The following is a 15,968-nucleotide window of genomic DNA, read 5'->3' on the forward strand; positions in this document are numbered from 1 at the left end:
TATTATTATTATTATTATTATTATTATTATTATTATTTATTTATTTATTTTTTTTCACTTTACACATATACTATGTTTGCATTAGTTTTCTTTTTGGGTAGAACATTTCAAAACATTGAAAATGTTTAGTTGTTCTCTTATTTATCCTGACACACTTCTCTTATTTATCCTGACACACGAGAGTGTGTGTTCCAGTGTTTCTTGTGTTTAATAGATATAATTATTATATTTCATCAGTGCTTAATGTATAAAATGACCCTAACAACAGCACCTGCCTGTTTACCATTTCTTCTGGACCTTTTCATTTTCATTTTTTGTTGTTCTTAGGATAATGATGCTTCATTGCAAGCAACCTGTGTTGGTGCAAGCTGGACTTTGGCCGATAGTGTCAGTCTTCCCATATTAAGCCCCCCTCAGTAGCCAGGGCTGAAATGTTTGGAAATCATCACTCTGTGGGTGTGAGAATACACTTGGAGTGTATATAGAACATACCTTGCTTTTGTGTAAATGTGAGGTAAAATATTAATATAAAGTCATTCTTTTTGTTATAGTTATTCTTAGTTGCTTCCTTTTTGTTTTCTTCCTTATTCAGAGTTCACGACACCTCCTAATGCAGAAGTATTTTTCCACAGTTTATGACCTTGCAAGAAAAGCAGATCTTAGTATGGGCGACTCTTACTAAGGTCATGCTCTTTAGTAAGGCACATTGCTTATATGCATCTAAATGACATTTCCAAATTGGTAAGGAAATCTTGCACCTATGTCTGTGTTGATGTTACAGCTCCAAAATGGCTCTCTAAACTATGTGATGGTAGCAGGTAGAACTTCTACCCTCTAATTTTCTCCTTTTATCTTTCATATCTACACAGGTGTTGCTTCCGCTGTGGAGAAGAAAAAGTAAAATTTAGAACTGACATCAATCAAGTCAAGTCAAAGACTTTCTTGTTCTTATTTTATCTCTTAAACTATTCTTCCGAGATTTGGTCCAAAATTAAGCATGGGATATTTGGAGTGGGGTTAATTTTGGTTCAGGAGATTTTTGTGGGGTTTTGCTTCAAGTAAAAGGTATTTTTGGGGGTTTAATTTTTGAGCACCTCTCAGTCATTTTTAACTTGCAGACTCCTGCTGGAGGTTTGCGAATACCGTAGTACTGTATAGCTATTCTACATTTGTTTTATTTCTACAAAGGTCATAGATAAACGTCCCATGACTCACGACTGACTTATTTGTAAACAACGAAATATACCAAAAATTTGCCCATTTACAAAGTCAAACTTCAGCAAAGCTGTTATGTCATACAGTTTCGAGTTTTCTTTTTTAATTAACATTACTTTTTCTGGAATCTGCAATACTCTAACAAAAAGAGGGTTGATGACTCCCGTGAACTTTTCGGGGCTAGAAACAGTTACTCGAACTCCAGATAAATTCTTCCAGCCAAATTTGATCCTTGAAAAGACTGAAAAGTTTGGAAAGTTTTTTTAAAAAATGCCACCAGGTCAGGAATAATATTATTTTGTGTAATTAAATAATTTTAATAATCATGTAATTAGCAATTAATTGGATTTAACCTGTTCACATTAGTGTTGCCATTTGTCCAGTATTAAGTATAACAAGACGCTGTGGGAGTGTGTACTTGGGCGCCGTTGTATTAGGAGTATCTGAGCATGCACGTTAGTTCAGTCTTTGGTGACGGGTGAACGATAAAAGATTCGCTGAGAGTCTAAGGCATCATATTTGCGATAAACGTGATGTAGTTCGACCGAAAATGTCACGCAAACAAAATAAAACATTACTCTCTTTAATACTAAACAGGTCGGATTTTGTAACCATGAGGTGCATCTAAGATAATGATGGATTTTGGCGACAAAGGAGTATTTGCGGTTCCAGTGGTAATGATGAATTTTGGCGACAGAGGGGTATTTGTGCGAATACCTTTCCACCCTGATACCCTTTTTTTCTGGGCTTTCTATGAGAAATGTTCCAGCTTTCTCACTGGTAACAGTGCACAATCGCGAAATGTCACGCAGAACGTGCAATATGACACGGGTGCGAAAAGACATGCGTTCTATATGGGATGCGTGCGGATAAGACAAACCTCACAGAACATCTGATTTACAGAAAGTTAACTCAACGAATCTATTTCATGATCACTGGAATAGAACAGAACTTTAATGACAAAATCAAAGCGCTCTGTGAGTGACCAAAGAATGAACTATTTCAAATTATGTCTACAGTTATTTGTTTATTAAACACGCAAAAAAGAAAATAAACTTCACTTGCACTGGAAGGCAATGCAAAGGTCAAAGTGTACGTTCATTCTTTTAGTGGTTTTGCGTGATTGCCAATGGACAAAATATCATGACACAAAAGAGAGTGTTTCCAGGATTTAAAAGGGCTTTAAATGAAAGAAGCTGAGTTTATAAAGTGGAAAGACACTGCAGCTCCTGTGGCGATTGAACAACAAGCAGAAACCGTCCAGTTTTCCTTCCCAGAACTGCCAAAAATATTTTTTTTCTGAATGCCGCGTCGCCGGATGAAACTTGATACACGTGAACGATTTTGGTTGCCTAGCACGTGACCGATTTCTTCCCGGTGTTTTCAGCGTGGCAATTCCTTTCTGCATCCAAACGACGGCTTCTTTCAACGTTTTGTAACATCGGAAGGGGCGTTCAGTTTTGCTAAAGCCCGGATGCTAAAGTTGCTATTTTGGCTTCATCCAACGTAAAAATAAAAATGCGTTTAGCGTTGCGGTACTCAGTTGTTGTTGGTATGAATATGCAAACTTTGGGCGTTTACGTTTGTTCCAATGAATCGATCTTATCGCTAACACTCGACTCCAAAGGAAAGATTTCTTTTCAGATTCTATGTTTAGCGTGTCAATTTGGCGTGCCCGTGCTTTCACCTTTTTCCCTGTTTTCCCGTGAGGATCACATTTTGGTTTTATCCACGTGAACGTAAATAAAGAAATTAATTCGTCAAGCGTTGATTGTCACTGTGCATTAGCAAACTTTCAGTGTTTACATTTGTTCTGGTGAATAGATCTTATCACTCACACTGGACCCCGAATGAAATTTATTTTCGAAGCTTTAGTTTTAGTTTCCTACTTTACCCTAAGCCTTTCACCCACGGAATGGTCTTGAATCTTTAAAGTTAATTGAACATTTTCTTTTTTATATTGCGGCCAGAGAAATGAAATGCTTTGCTCGGCTGTACGTAAATTCAGTGTTTACGGCCTGATCTTGTCGATTACGTTTGACACCAAATGGGGATTTATTGAGAAGAGCCAAAAGAGCGTCTGAGGCTAATAGAAGTCGAACTTTTAGAAAATATCCGTCCTGAAAGGAAAGTTGCCCCTTAGTTTCGTCCAATGGAAGGAGTTAGCAGACAACACACATACTAGCCGATTTCTTTTAAGAATACGATATTCGTTGTGTTAATTTTACGTCCTTGTTTTTTGTCCCGTAATGGCAGCTTATGATGAATACATGCAGACTCGCAGACTCGGCCAACATGTAGCGCACATGCAGTAGATCTCTGCTATTTGGTGTATACGAAGAAATCCTATTTTATAACTTGGCGCTCCGCCCAAGTAAAAATATCTCTGAAGCCCTGTTTGTTTAAGGCAAAGTTGACTAAACAAAACCAAGACAAGTTATTTACATGTTTCCTCCAGATAGATACTTACATAGAGACTTTTATCATACTTATATACAGATATTTCAATTAACGTTGTCGGATCAAAGTATAAAACTATAAGACAAGACCTCAAGATTCTGTGGATTTTTTTATGAATAAGTTCATCAAAATCAGCTATGCCTCGTCCGTCCAGTGAAGATATATGACAGTGAGCCATTTGGATGAAAGAAATGTTAGGATATCAAATAGATGAGGTGGCAGCCTCTTTGAAGATGTCTTTAAGCTTTAATCCGACAACGTGAAATAGCTGTATATACCACTGAACTACATCATAAATTCTTGTTATGGTACAGAATACTTAGGCATGCCAAATGCTGTTCACTGGGAATGTGTGTTACTACTATGGTTTCAAAAACGTTTCTTGATATTATGCATTTATATAAAACATTAAAAGCTTTTGATAATTTTCTGTACATAATGCATTTCTTAAATCCTTTTATTTGTTCCTGTTATCCCATAAAATGTCACATTTCCAACTTGAACTCGAATTTGTGGCTAAAGGACCCTAGTCAGCCTCCACCATTTCCGATGCCATTGAAATTATTGATATTGCATGGTGAAAAGCCAAATCTTATTGCTTTACTGTAAGTTGTGTTCCTGAAAGTATGTTTCATTACCTTTAGTAGTTTCACAGTGATTTCGTTTATATTGACATACTCCGAATTAAATATAATAGCCAAACTCTTGCATATAAACAAAAACAAAGGTGTGGCTGACTAGGGCCCTTTAAGTAAATTACACTAAAATCAAACATTTTGATTAAACAATGGCCGCAAACTTTTTGTTCAGTTCCACTCATTCAAAAGTTACTTGATTTCCTTAACATTAGCCATCTTCATCATGAACCTTTTCTTTGGTACTCAAATTATACATTTTATATTTTTTATTAAATATGTTGATTGTACCCAAATGTTTAGATAACCCTTTGGATGTCGTTGTCCCTTTATTCATGAACGTTTTCTTGTTTGCCACATTTTTTTCGTCTGCATTTGATGACGAAATTTAATAAATGATGTGTTCTTGATTTTATTCACCTGTTGTTAATATTTGTTTATAAGAGGACTTTGAAAAGGCCTTTTATTTTATAGAGTGATTCGACTTAAATGCACCAAACAGTTTCCAACAACTCTTGCTACATAGTATTTTCTCTATGTTTAAATCATCAAGGTTTTTGAACTGATACTGTTTCCATACTAATAACCACCGTCTCCATTCAACATTGAATTATCCAAGAATGGGATGCCATAAAAAGTGCCTTTATAATCCATCTATGTCATCGCAAGGCCTGTCTTCCTTCTTTTTCAGTACAGTTCTTAATGACCATTTCATCAATTAACAGCTACTCTCTATAGTCCTTCTAGAATTTTTCCGGCCTCCTTTTTTGTTCCTGTGGTAGTAAATGCTCGTTTTCAAGATGCTCATACATTTTATCTGCCAATACACCTGTGTGCAGCTTCAACAACGGCGGTAAGCATGTTATTTACCCCCTGGTCTGTATCCTTCATTACCAGCACCGTCCTTCCTTTTGCCATCCAATCTGCTACCGAATTCTGTTGTAAGCATTAATTGAACTACATTGAATTCATTCCTTTAGCGTGGAAGACTTTCTCATCACTCAATCCTTTCTTGTGCATCTCCTCACATGTCGATACAGATTGGTTCATGACATTCTCGCCTATTAGAATCCTGGGCCTGGTTGTTCGAAAGCCGATTAACGATTAGAAGTTAATAGAGGCTTTCATCGTTGTTCATTAAAAATGGGCTTAAAGCCTAACGTCAAGCCAAAGGTAAAGAAAAGTCTTATTCAATACAAAAGAACAAAAATCTTTTGGAAGAATCTTAATTGACTAGTAATTAAACTCGAATCAAAGTTCATGTTAACCCAGGATTTGATTAATCGGGCTTTGAACAACAGGCCCCTGGTGTGCTGTCACGTCATTTGTCTCATGTGATGTTCTTTTACAATTCTTCTATTTCGATGTCATGTGTTCATTCTTATCGCTCTTAATTGATCGCTTAGTCTGTCTCAAATACACCTCCAAATAGCCATGCACGATTTTTTTTCTGTAGCCCCTTTTGCTGGGGTCGCATTTGATTTAGTACCTCATAACTAACTTGTTTACCTGTTTTGTCCATCATAACTTAGCAGTAGTGGATTACAACCTAATGAGGGCTGCTCTTCTCCAGACACCCTCCTCTTCATGCACTGCAAATACCTAACCCTAATCACAGGCGAGTACCAAGGTGGCACTGACTCAATGAGCCCTAGATCATGCACGATCTCAAAGAATAAGGTCTTCAAGGCTGCATTATGTCGGGTGAGGTACTTATTTTGGGCCAGTACGATAATACCGGCCAGGACATTGGGGACACTCTGTGGAGCTTTATCATAAAGCCTACACGTCACTGCACCTGTCTAATCCTTACCCATCTTCTGCGAGCCATACAGCCTTGTTGGCAAGAGCTGCTCGTAAAGCTCAAACAAACCCGCCACTGTATGTGTCGGGCAGTTTTGCCATCAGCTTAACCACCAGAAACATCCTTCAAAATTGGTCAAAATTGAGGGCTTTGTACTCTTCCCTCGCAGTCAAAAACGTCTACTTCTGGCTATGCACCTCCTACTGCAACTTGCTCACAAGACCTGCCCTCAACTTCACTTTCAGCATCTTCGCGAGTATAGTATGACATCCCTGTTCTCGGCTGATAAACAAGTCGGCTCTGGGTCTTCTTAACATCAACTGAATACGAAACTTCTCCGTGCACTTTCTTGCATCTTTCACCGGGACTGATGACCTCACTCTTCTGCTCTTTCCTCGAAATTGTGCACAATCTTCATCTTAACATTCATCATTCAGTATAGCTTCACAGCTGCCTTGACTTTAATCACCTGGCTTTCCTGCTCTACGGAATGCAGATTATTATCATTATTATTATTATTATTATTATTATTTTAGAAGTGCATAGGGTTGTGTTAAGAGTTGGTCATTTTCAATAAAGATTATTTATTTATTATTATTATTATTATTATCATTATTATTATTATTATTATTATAGAAGTTTGAAAACAATGTGCCAAAAAATATATAATTAAAACAAATTAATGTGCGTCAACCAGTTTTGAATTCTGACGTTTCACAACCTTTAATAATCTGTTTACTGCCTGTAAGTTTTCTTCGCTAACAGTAGTTTCTTTTTATATACAACAGCAACAAAGGGACTCCTGCTTTGTGAACCGAATATAAGAACCTAAATGGATTGAAATCAACCTATCTCAAGCCATAAAAGTTGTCGAAATAAACCACTTGTTATCTAAGATGTCCGCTCATTGATAGCAGTTTAAAATATCCTTGTCTTATAACAATTTAGTGTTCGCACGTTGTCGAAAAACACACAAATATGTCCTCTCAAAAATCACAGAAAAAGAAATTCTCCTGCAGTATGATTCTTATTTCCCGACTCCAAATTTAAAATTAAAATTAATTAATAATGCTTTAGAAATACACAGGCAAGTAAAAACTAGCGATATAAAAAAGAGAAAAAAAAATTTGTTGTCATTTGTTATGTCCTCCCTCAAATGTCAAACTAGGAATTTCATGTGGTACTTCCCATAAAAGAAACGGCAAAGAAATGTACCAAAAGTTTGATACGGAGGCAAAATTATTGTTTTGCTTACTAAATCTACTCTTTTTTGATCTTCATGTTGATTCCTTTCGACATCTACAAAAATGGAGGTGACCTGCTCCTGGAGCAGCTAACATCCCTGTTCAGGTCTATCTGGGAAGCGGGGAAGACTTCAAGGATGCATCTAAAGTGCACATGTACAAGACGAAGGGAGACAAGACATCCTGTGACAATTACCTTGGGATATCACTCCTTTGCAGTGCTGGGAAGATTATTGCCAGGGTCATCCTCAACAGAGTCATCACATACATCACTGATTCCATACTCCCTGAAGTGTAGTGCAGATTTCGAGCAGGCAGGGACACCAGCGACATGCTTTTTTGTTGTCTGTCAGCTACAGGAGAAATGTCGTGAGCACGATCAGGAACTCAAGCTTGTGTTTTTAGACCTCACCAAGGGCTTGGATACCGTGAACCCTCTGATCACTTCAAGGTGGGTAACGGAGTGAAGCAGGGCTGGGTTCTCAACCCAACTTTGTTCTCCATCTTGTTTGCAGTGATGTTGCTCGACGCCTTCAGCGATTGCGACAGAGGGGTGTACATCCAGTTTCGCACTGATGGGAAACTCTTAAACCTGCGAAGATTCCAAGCCAAGACCAAAGTGTTCAAGGCCACCCTATGGGACTTCCTCTTCGCAGACGACTGTACAATAAGTGCACACTCTCACGAAGGCATGCAATACATTACAATTTGGCCTACTAGAGACACAAAACAAAACCTTACCCTCCATTCAGATGCACCATACGGGGAAAACAAAACCACACTATAAACTTCACAATACGCATTGCATACACTAAATCTGGAAAAGAAAAATTTGATAAGTCGAGATCATTCTTTCTTAACAGTAATCACAGATTCACACACGTTCTCCTCGCTTGTAAGTGAACTGAGCATGTCAAATAGCTATGACGCCAGCGTTTCACCAGCGGTGTTGTGACGCAATGGAAACCAATGTAAACAATTTAAAACCATGGTAATGGGAGTATTACGAGTATTCAATTACATGCTAGTTTATGCATGACGAGTTTCTAATTTCACGTTCATTACTCACATGTCATGACTTGTTAAGTTGACTTATGTTTTCTTTGGAAAAGTAATATTCCGACAGATGGCGCGCCATAGCTTTCGGCCCCACTTACCAGTAATGGCAAACATGAGGAGGGAAGGGAAGCTGCTGCCCCTCAAGTTCGAAGAGAAATTCTACGAATAGAGTCATCACAAGACTCCTAAAAAACGGCTCCTTTAGGAGCCACCAAATTTGAAAAAGTTAACAACCAATAATAAAGATGAAATTGCACACTTCACGTAATCACAACTGGATAATGAGAGAGGGGATGGGGCGCAGGTATAACTTACAAATACAAAATGGCAGACGGGGAATAGGAGAAAAGTCGCCATTGAAATTATATTAAAGAAACTAGACGGGTATGTGAGTTGGATTTATTTCTATGTTAACATCCACTACAATTTCTACCGACAGTCCACCAACAACTTACCAACAGATTACCAACAGTCAACCAATCAGAATTCAGGTGAGTGCATCACAATTGATTGTTTATCTTTAGCTGCTCGCATTTTTTAAGGAAAACAGATTTAAACCTGGAATTTAAACACACATTTGGAAGGATTAATGAACTTTTTGTTGCTTAAATTTTTCAAGGTCAACTGTCGGCCAACAGTCGGTGGAGGTGAGCTGTTCTTCACTTTTACCCAAGGATTGTGTCCAATGAATGGTACAGATATCAGTGCTTTAATGCAAAGAAGAAGCAAACGTAAGGATACTTAACAATTATTCCATGAGCACGCGTTGGATATGAGATGGTAAATAGCCAACGAGGCGCGAAGCGCCAAGTTGGCTATAACCAATCTCATATCCAACAAGAGCGAATGGAATAATTGTTTTATTAAATTCTCCGCGTTTGGACATTGCTGTTGAAGTTTACTGAATTTTTATATTTTAAGAAAAAATTTCTTTCAAATTTAAACGACCGGATGTTGAGTTAACCTCCGACCAAAGCGCGCAAAACCTAATGATCACATGACACGCGCAGCGCTTTGCAAACGGAGTTGAATGAAAAATCACAAGCGGATCGAAAGCAAAAAAAATCGGACACAGTCGGACATCTAAAATTCAAGAAAACTGTACGAATTATAGCCTTTCTGAGACTAGCATTCAAGTGCTTTTGAAGTTCCAGCTCATCGAGAAGCGTAATAGTTGTGCACATTTGAGCAAATGTTCTGTTGTGTGGTGCCGAGCGAAGGAAGAGATCAGGGCAAGGACGGCTTTTTTCATGCTGAACTGAATTCCTCGCGGACGATTTAAAACACTTCAGGCAAGTCCAAGTGTACGAGGTACAACCACACTGAGACAAGCATTCAGTGCAAGTTTTTAAACTTCAAGCATATTTGAGAAGCGTAAGAGCTGTGCACATAAGTGCAAATGTTTTGCTGAGTGGTGATTATGGCCGCCGCTCGTACGGATTTCATAGATGAACCATCTGGAGTCCTCGTAAATTCGTAAAAACATAAAGGCAGGCATGAAGCTCTTCCTGAGAAATTTCTTCAATTGGCTTTAACCTCTTACTGTCAGGATTTGCAGGCCATCCTGAAATTTTATAAGGTAACCGGTTGTTATTGTTGTTGTTATGTGATCTAAAAATCGTAAAATCTTGCAATTTTGAAGATTTTAAAGGAAACTTCAGAGATACGTACCATTAAATAGTGTCATACCGAACTTTGTGGCTTTTATTGTTGTTATATTGAGATGGCATTGTTTGGTATTTCTTTCTTTTCCTTTTTTTTTCCGACATTTTTCCGAAGAAACTTTTGCTTCCCGCCGAAAAAAAAATTTAGCTTAGCAACACCTGGGGCTTGCGTTTTTCATATAAGGTCAAACTACGGTATATGAGCTGTTAACCGAGATTTAGTGAACCAATCAGAACGCTAGAAATGCAATATCCGAGGCTGAGAATTTAATAATAAGCAATATACAAGCTCAACTAGACCAAGAAAATGCAGAAATCTCTTCACTAAGAGAGAAAGTCAAGTCACTTGAAAACCCGCAAGCAAGAAGAACAAGAAGAAGTGAAAGAGAGAGTTAACACCTGCGAAGATCAACTGAGAAACAAGGAGGAGCTAGTTAGACAAAGTATTTACAGCAGATTCTGGAACTTTGTTATATATGAAATAAAAGAGTCAGAGAGTGAAAACTGCACTGATCTTGTCAAGAAAGCAATGTCATCAGCTTTAAAGATCACTGAAGACAAGGTCAAGTCAACAAGGTTTTGCGGAGTGCATCTATTAGGTAAGTCTAAACAAAACCTCAGCAAAAAGCCCAGACCAGTCATAGCTTCATCAGTTTGAATCAGTTTGGCCATAGTATAGATTTTGACCAAGCCACCATTGTCGACAAGGCGCGTGATTACCACAAGAGACTTTTCCTTGACGCCTGGACTCCCCTGGAGACCGAAATGCGGGCAATGAGCATATTTTTTTTTTTAACAATTTTTATTTGCATACATGACATGAGATTTACAAAACTGAGCACTATTAACATTACTTACAATACACAGAGTACAAACCACAATGACTATATCTACATTGTTAACAATACTTACTATACTTACAAAACTAAAAGTGCTTACAATGTTCACACTACTTACGGGAATAACGCTATGTCTTTTAGTCAACACTTTTTCTTATTTTTACTAATAAAACATTACTTTACATCAAATACAATTTTTACAAATTTTACAGTGATTCCGTACAAAATGATCAAGCTAGAAAGCAACTGCTAAAGATTCTTACTAAATTAAAAGAAAAAATATATATATTTATATAAAGCAATTTTGAAGGAAGAAGAAATGCCCATCTAAGTCTAAAATTTGACAAACACTTACTAGCGACAGCAATCTGTTGTAGAGTCTGAATTTTATCGGAATGTCGTAAAAGGAAGCTCTGGAAGCTCAGTACACCCCCGCCTTTGCTTGTACAGAAGATGTGGTATTTTGCTATGAGTAGTTTAAAGCCTGCCAATATGAAGATTTTTAGAAAAAGCTGTAAAGTATATTACTTTGATTTAAAGAAAGCTTATCATGGGTCCTCTGTAGCCACTAGTCTTGAAATTTATTCCAGAAGGAGTGCACTTTGGTGCAGAGGACGAACAAGTGGTATAAGGTTTGTCTCTCATTTTTGTATAGAGGACAAATGTCACTTTCGGCTATTCCATCGCGGTGTAAGCTAAATTGGGTGGGTAGTATGTTATGTATAATTTTATACTGAAACATCACTAGTTTGACCTCTTTTGTAATTTTAAACGGTAACTGGTATACTTTTTCAAGTGTTTTTTCGGTAAAGCCATGTCTCAAAATTTTATTTTGGGAGGTTGGTGGTTCAAATGTATCCATTAAGATTGACGAGTAGATAGAGCTAGTGGACAAGTTTGTCACGGAGTTTTCTTCAGCGTTGGTGTGATTCTGCAGAGTTATTGTTTTTTTCCACAAAGATGGAATGGCATCTAACAAACCATAAAATGTTGTAAAGGGCACCTGTAGGTTATACAAAGTCTTAAACTCAGAGTAGCTGCAGAGATTTCCGTGTCTGTTAAATAAATCACGTACGTAGACGATGTTGTTGCAAAAAATTCTTTTGTAAAAAAGCGGTTTCTTATCAATTAAAATATATATATATTTTTTTTATTGTTTGCAAAATCACATTACTTACATTACTTACAGTACGGGCTAAATATATCACTAGACAATACAGTATTCTACCTACAATACATGCTTACTGGTTACTTATGCTACTGAACAAAACAGGACTCTACTTACAATTCAATACAGATAGCCTTAAACATAACAGTAACTAGATATTTACTTACAAACTGCGGGTTACACGCTACTAAAAAAAAAACAGGAAAGCAGTAAGAAAAGGATGAAATTTTGTCACTGGAAGAAAAAAAAATTGTGCGTTTTCATTAATTTAAATTAATTTTAAATTTCCCATTTTTCAACTTTCCATTGTAAGATTAGCGCTGACTTCACTTCTAGAATATTTGGAGGTTTTTCTAACATTTTACATGAGTAGTAATATTTCTGAGTTTGTACAGTAAGGATCTGGAATTTCCGCATTTATTTTGAGTTAGTATTCGGGGGTGGATCATAGTCTTTAAATAGGTACTGTTGTTTAGATGGAGTAAAATTTACTTTGTGCTTATTATTAAACCATGTTAAGGCTTCTTGAAAGAGTTTTAGGCCTGCAGGGCACTCCAGAAATGCATGTTCCAAGGAATCAGCTGAATTACAGAAAATACACTCCTCATTATCTGCTATTTTAAATCGTTTGAGCTCTTTTTTGGTCACAATCCAACTCAAGCGGAGTGCTTTAACTGTCGTTGCAAAATTTGGAAAGTTCAGGCCACCTTTACTTGTTTCTTGAAAAAGAACTTCCCTTTTTATTTTATCTTTTTTGTTTTCCCATAAAAAATTAAAGAGCTTGGTTTGGACTCTTTTAATAACTTCTTGAGGAACAGTCAACATTGAGGCTGCATACACCAATTTAGAGACTCCTAGAGTTTTAGCAAGCAGGGTTCTTCCCATAAGTGTAAGGTCGCGAGACAACCAGATATTTAATTTAGTTTCCATCTTTTGAATTTTTAGATAAAAATTCAAATTGTTATTTTTGTCTCTATTGTTTGAAAGATAGGTTTCTAAGGTCTTAATTGGGTCCGCTGGAACATCTATCTCTAAGGGTTTGGTTTTGTTGTTTTCAAAGAGCCTATCCACATAGCCTTTGTCTTTTTGCTGTTTAGCTTTAAACCTGAAATTTCACCAAAGCTCCCCAAAACTGACATACTTCCACGTAATGACATCGTGCCCTTACATATTAATGTAGTGTCGTCAGCGAACTGGCTTAGCTTAGCTACAATGGAATTAGGTAGTTCAATACCTGTTATTTCCGGATTTTGTCGTATTTTTTGTGCAAGAAGTTCTACACATAGGACGAATAATAGAGGGTTCAGCGGGCAACCTTGCCTTACGCCCCTTGATACTCAAAAATAATTAGTCATGTATCCGCCGTTTATAGCTCCGCTTTCAACATCGCTATAGAGTACTGAAATCCATTTTTTGAATGTTCGGGCCAAAATTGAAGAATCTTAAGGTGTGATGGATAAAAGGCCATTCTAATGTATCAAAGGCTTTTTTGAAGTCTATAAAGAGTAGTATTCCTGGGACTTTATTTAATTCGGTAAATTCCATAAGGTCATTTAAAAGCCTCACATTTTGACCGATGTATCGTCCTTTTACGCACCCTGTTTGGTCCGAATGAATCAGTTTGGGCATCTTCATCTCTATTCTTTTTGCAATAGCTCTAGCCAATATTTTATAGTCGACATTAAGCAATGTTATTGGACGCCAGTTGCTTAAAACCATAAGATTGTTTTCATCTTTTGGTATTAGCGAAATAATTCCTCTTCTCTGAGATATAGACAGTTTGCCTGTTTGAAAGGCTTCGTTGAAAGAGTCGAGGAGGTTCCTCCATAGCAATTCGAAGATTTAATAAAATTCTTTCGTGAAACTGTCATCACCTGGAGTTTTGTCAGGTTGGAAACCTTTTAAGGCATTCAGTAGTTCATCTTTTGTCAGTTCTTGCTCAAGTTCGCTTGCTTCGTCTTGAGCTAGTTTTGGATTTTCTAAATCAGAGGTGAAGCGGGCAAAGTTGTCGTCGAAATTATTGTTCTCATCTTGTGGGATTCTAGCAGTCAGGAAGTTTTTGTAATAGTTTTCTATTTCTTCATTTATCATGCTTAAATCCGTGATTATTTCTCCGTCTATTGTTTTAAGCTGGGTTATAATCTTTTTCTCATAATTCCGTTTTTCCAAGTTAAAAAAGTATTTCGTTGGTTTTTCACCATTCTCAATCCATCTTATTTTTGATCTGAACATCGCCTCCTTTCCCTTTCAATGATAAATTTCGGACAGGTCTTTTTTAAGGTTCTCGTACTCCGTTAGAATATCATCGTCTAGATTTTGATTATTACAAATTTCCTTATCTAGCTCTTCTAACTTACGTTGGATGGCTGTTTCATGGTTTCTCAAATTGAACCTTTTCTTCTTGGAGAAGACAATTGTCATACTTCTTATTTCCATTTTTACCAATTCCCAATACAGTTAACGGCTTTCAATTTCTTTGTATTTCTTTTGAATAGAAGAGTAATTGTTTTTAATTAAATCTATATATATTCGTCGTCTTTCAGTAGTGTGTTGTTAAATTTCCATGTACCCGGTCCACGTTTAAATGTTTGATCGATTTCAAGGCTAAGAAAGACAGCTTTATGATCGGGAGCAATTGGGGATCGTGTTTCTGTTTTCTTTACCTTGTTGATTAATTGTTTTGCAATTATGAAGTAATCTATTCTAGACTTTAATTTTTGACTCTTGGTTTCATAAGTATATGTTTTTGTGTTTGGGTGAAGTGTTCTGTAAACATCAACCAAGTTAAGTTCCACCATCAAACTCACTAAACCATTCCTATAAATTGTTTCTTTCCATGGAAGGCCACCACTTTTGTCTAGATGGCTAAGCGTTGTATTCCAATCTCCTACCATAATGACCCTAGAAACACAGGTTTTAGTTACCAAAAGGTGGGTAATTTTTTGCAGAAATGGAATTTGCAGGCGACAATCCGTTGGTGCATAAATATTGACTAATGATAATTCCTCTGTTGTTAATTTCAAATTAGCAAAGATATACCGCTCTTCTTCATCATTTTCTATGGTTTCTAAGGGAAAGCCGTTTGGTTTCACTAATATACATACACCTCTAGAGTGCTCTGAGCCGTGAGAAAATAATATCTGTCCACCCCATTCAGCACGCCAAATAGTTTCGTCTTCTGTCTTTGAGAATATTTCTTGAAGGCAAAAAATTGAAGCTTTTTGTTTTTTCAGATAACAGAATATAGCTCTTCTTTTTTCTGCTTTACGAAGGCCACGCATATTCAGTGACGAAATCTTCAAGTTAGACATTGTTTGCACAAAACAGTAAGAAACAAAATTCGAGCATAAATTAAGCTAAAGAAAATGAGGCCCCCCAAAAAGGAAACAAAACACGGACTACAAAATAATTGACACTAAACTAAGGCTAATAACAAAAGGACACTAACGCTTAAATTACTCTTCTGGGATTTATCCGCGTTCGTCCGAAAGTGAAAAAACAAGCTATGCAAAATCCTAAACCTCCATCCGTCATCGAAGCAAATGAAGCAAAATTTGTAATAATATCAGTTTTGTAACGTGATCGACGGTCGAGAGGAAGAGAAAGATAAAGGCTGCGGGCATAATAAATAAACTAAGCTTAAGCTACATATGAAGTATAAACTATCAACGTAATCTGCTAAGGTCCGCCTCACACTTAATTTGAGTAGCAGAGCTACCTTCAGGGTCTGTTTTCACATATATTGTGCCATCTAAAGTCCAGATTCTCCAGTTTTGACGTCCTTTTTTTTCTCTGACCTTTTTGAACAATTGTGATCTTAAGGCAGTCAAATTCTCGTTGATATAGATTCTGTGAGCTCCTTCGATAAAGCTTCTGGTTT

The 15,968-nt window shown here is 37.0% G+C and overlaps 1 long non-coding RNA gene across 1 annotated transcript; it reads right to left on the bottom strand.

Moving 5' to 3' along the window:
• Positions 1 to 2,014: 2,014 nt before the first annotated feature.
• On the bottom strand, positions 2,015 to 3,354 carry LOC146471080 (uncharacterized). Its single transcript, XR_014866869.1, has 3 exons — positions 3,009 to 3,354; positions 2,548 to 2,782; positions 2,015 to 2,150 (listed from the first exon to the last, which is right to left on the bottom strand). It is a non-coding gene; the product is annotated as an uncharacterized LOC146471080 (long non-coding RNA).
• Between the last annotated feature and the right edge of the window lie 12,614 nt (positions 3,355 to 15,968).

The sequence above is a fragment of the Pavona decussata genome, unplaced genomic scaffold (assembly GCF_977016875.1).
Source record: "Pavona decussata unplaced genomic scaffold, jaPavDecu1.1 SCAFFOLD_106, whole genome shotgun sequence".
In the NCBI taxonomy this organism is placed as follows: domain Eukaryota; kingdom Metazoa; phylum Cnidaria; class Anthozoa; order Scleractinia; family Agariciidae; genus Pavona; species Pavona decussata.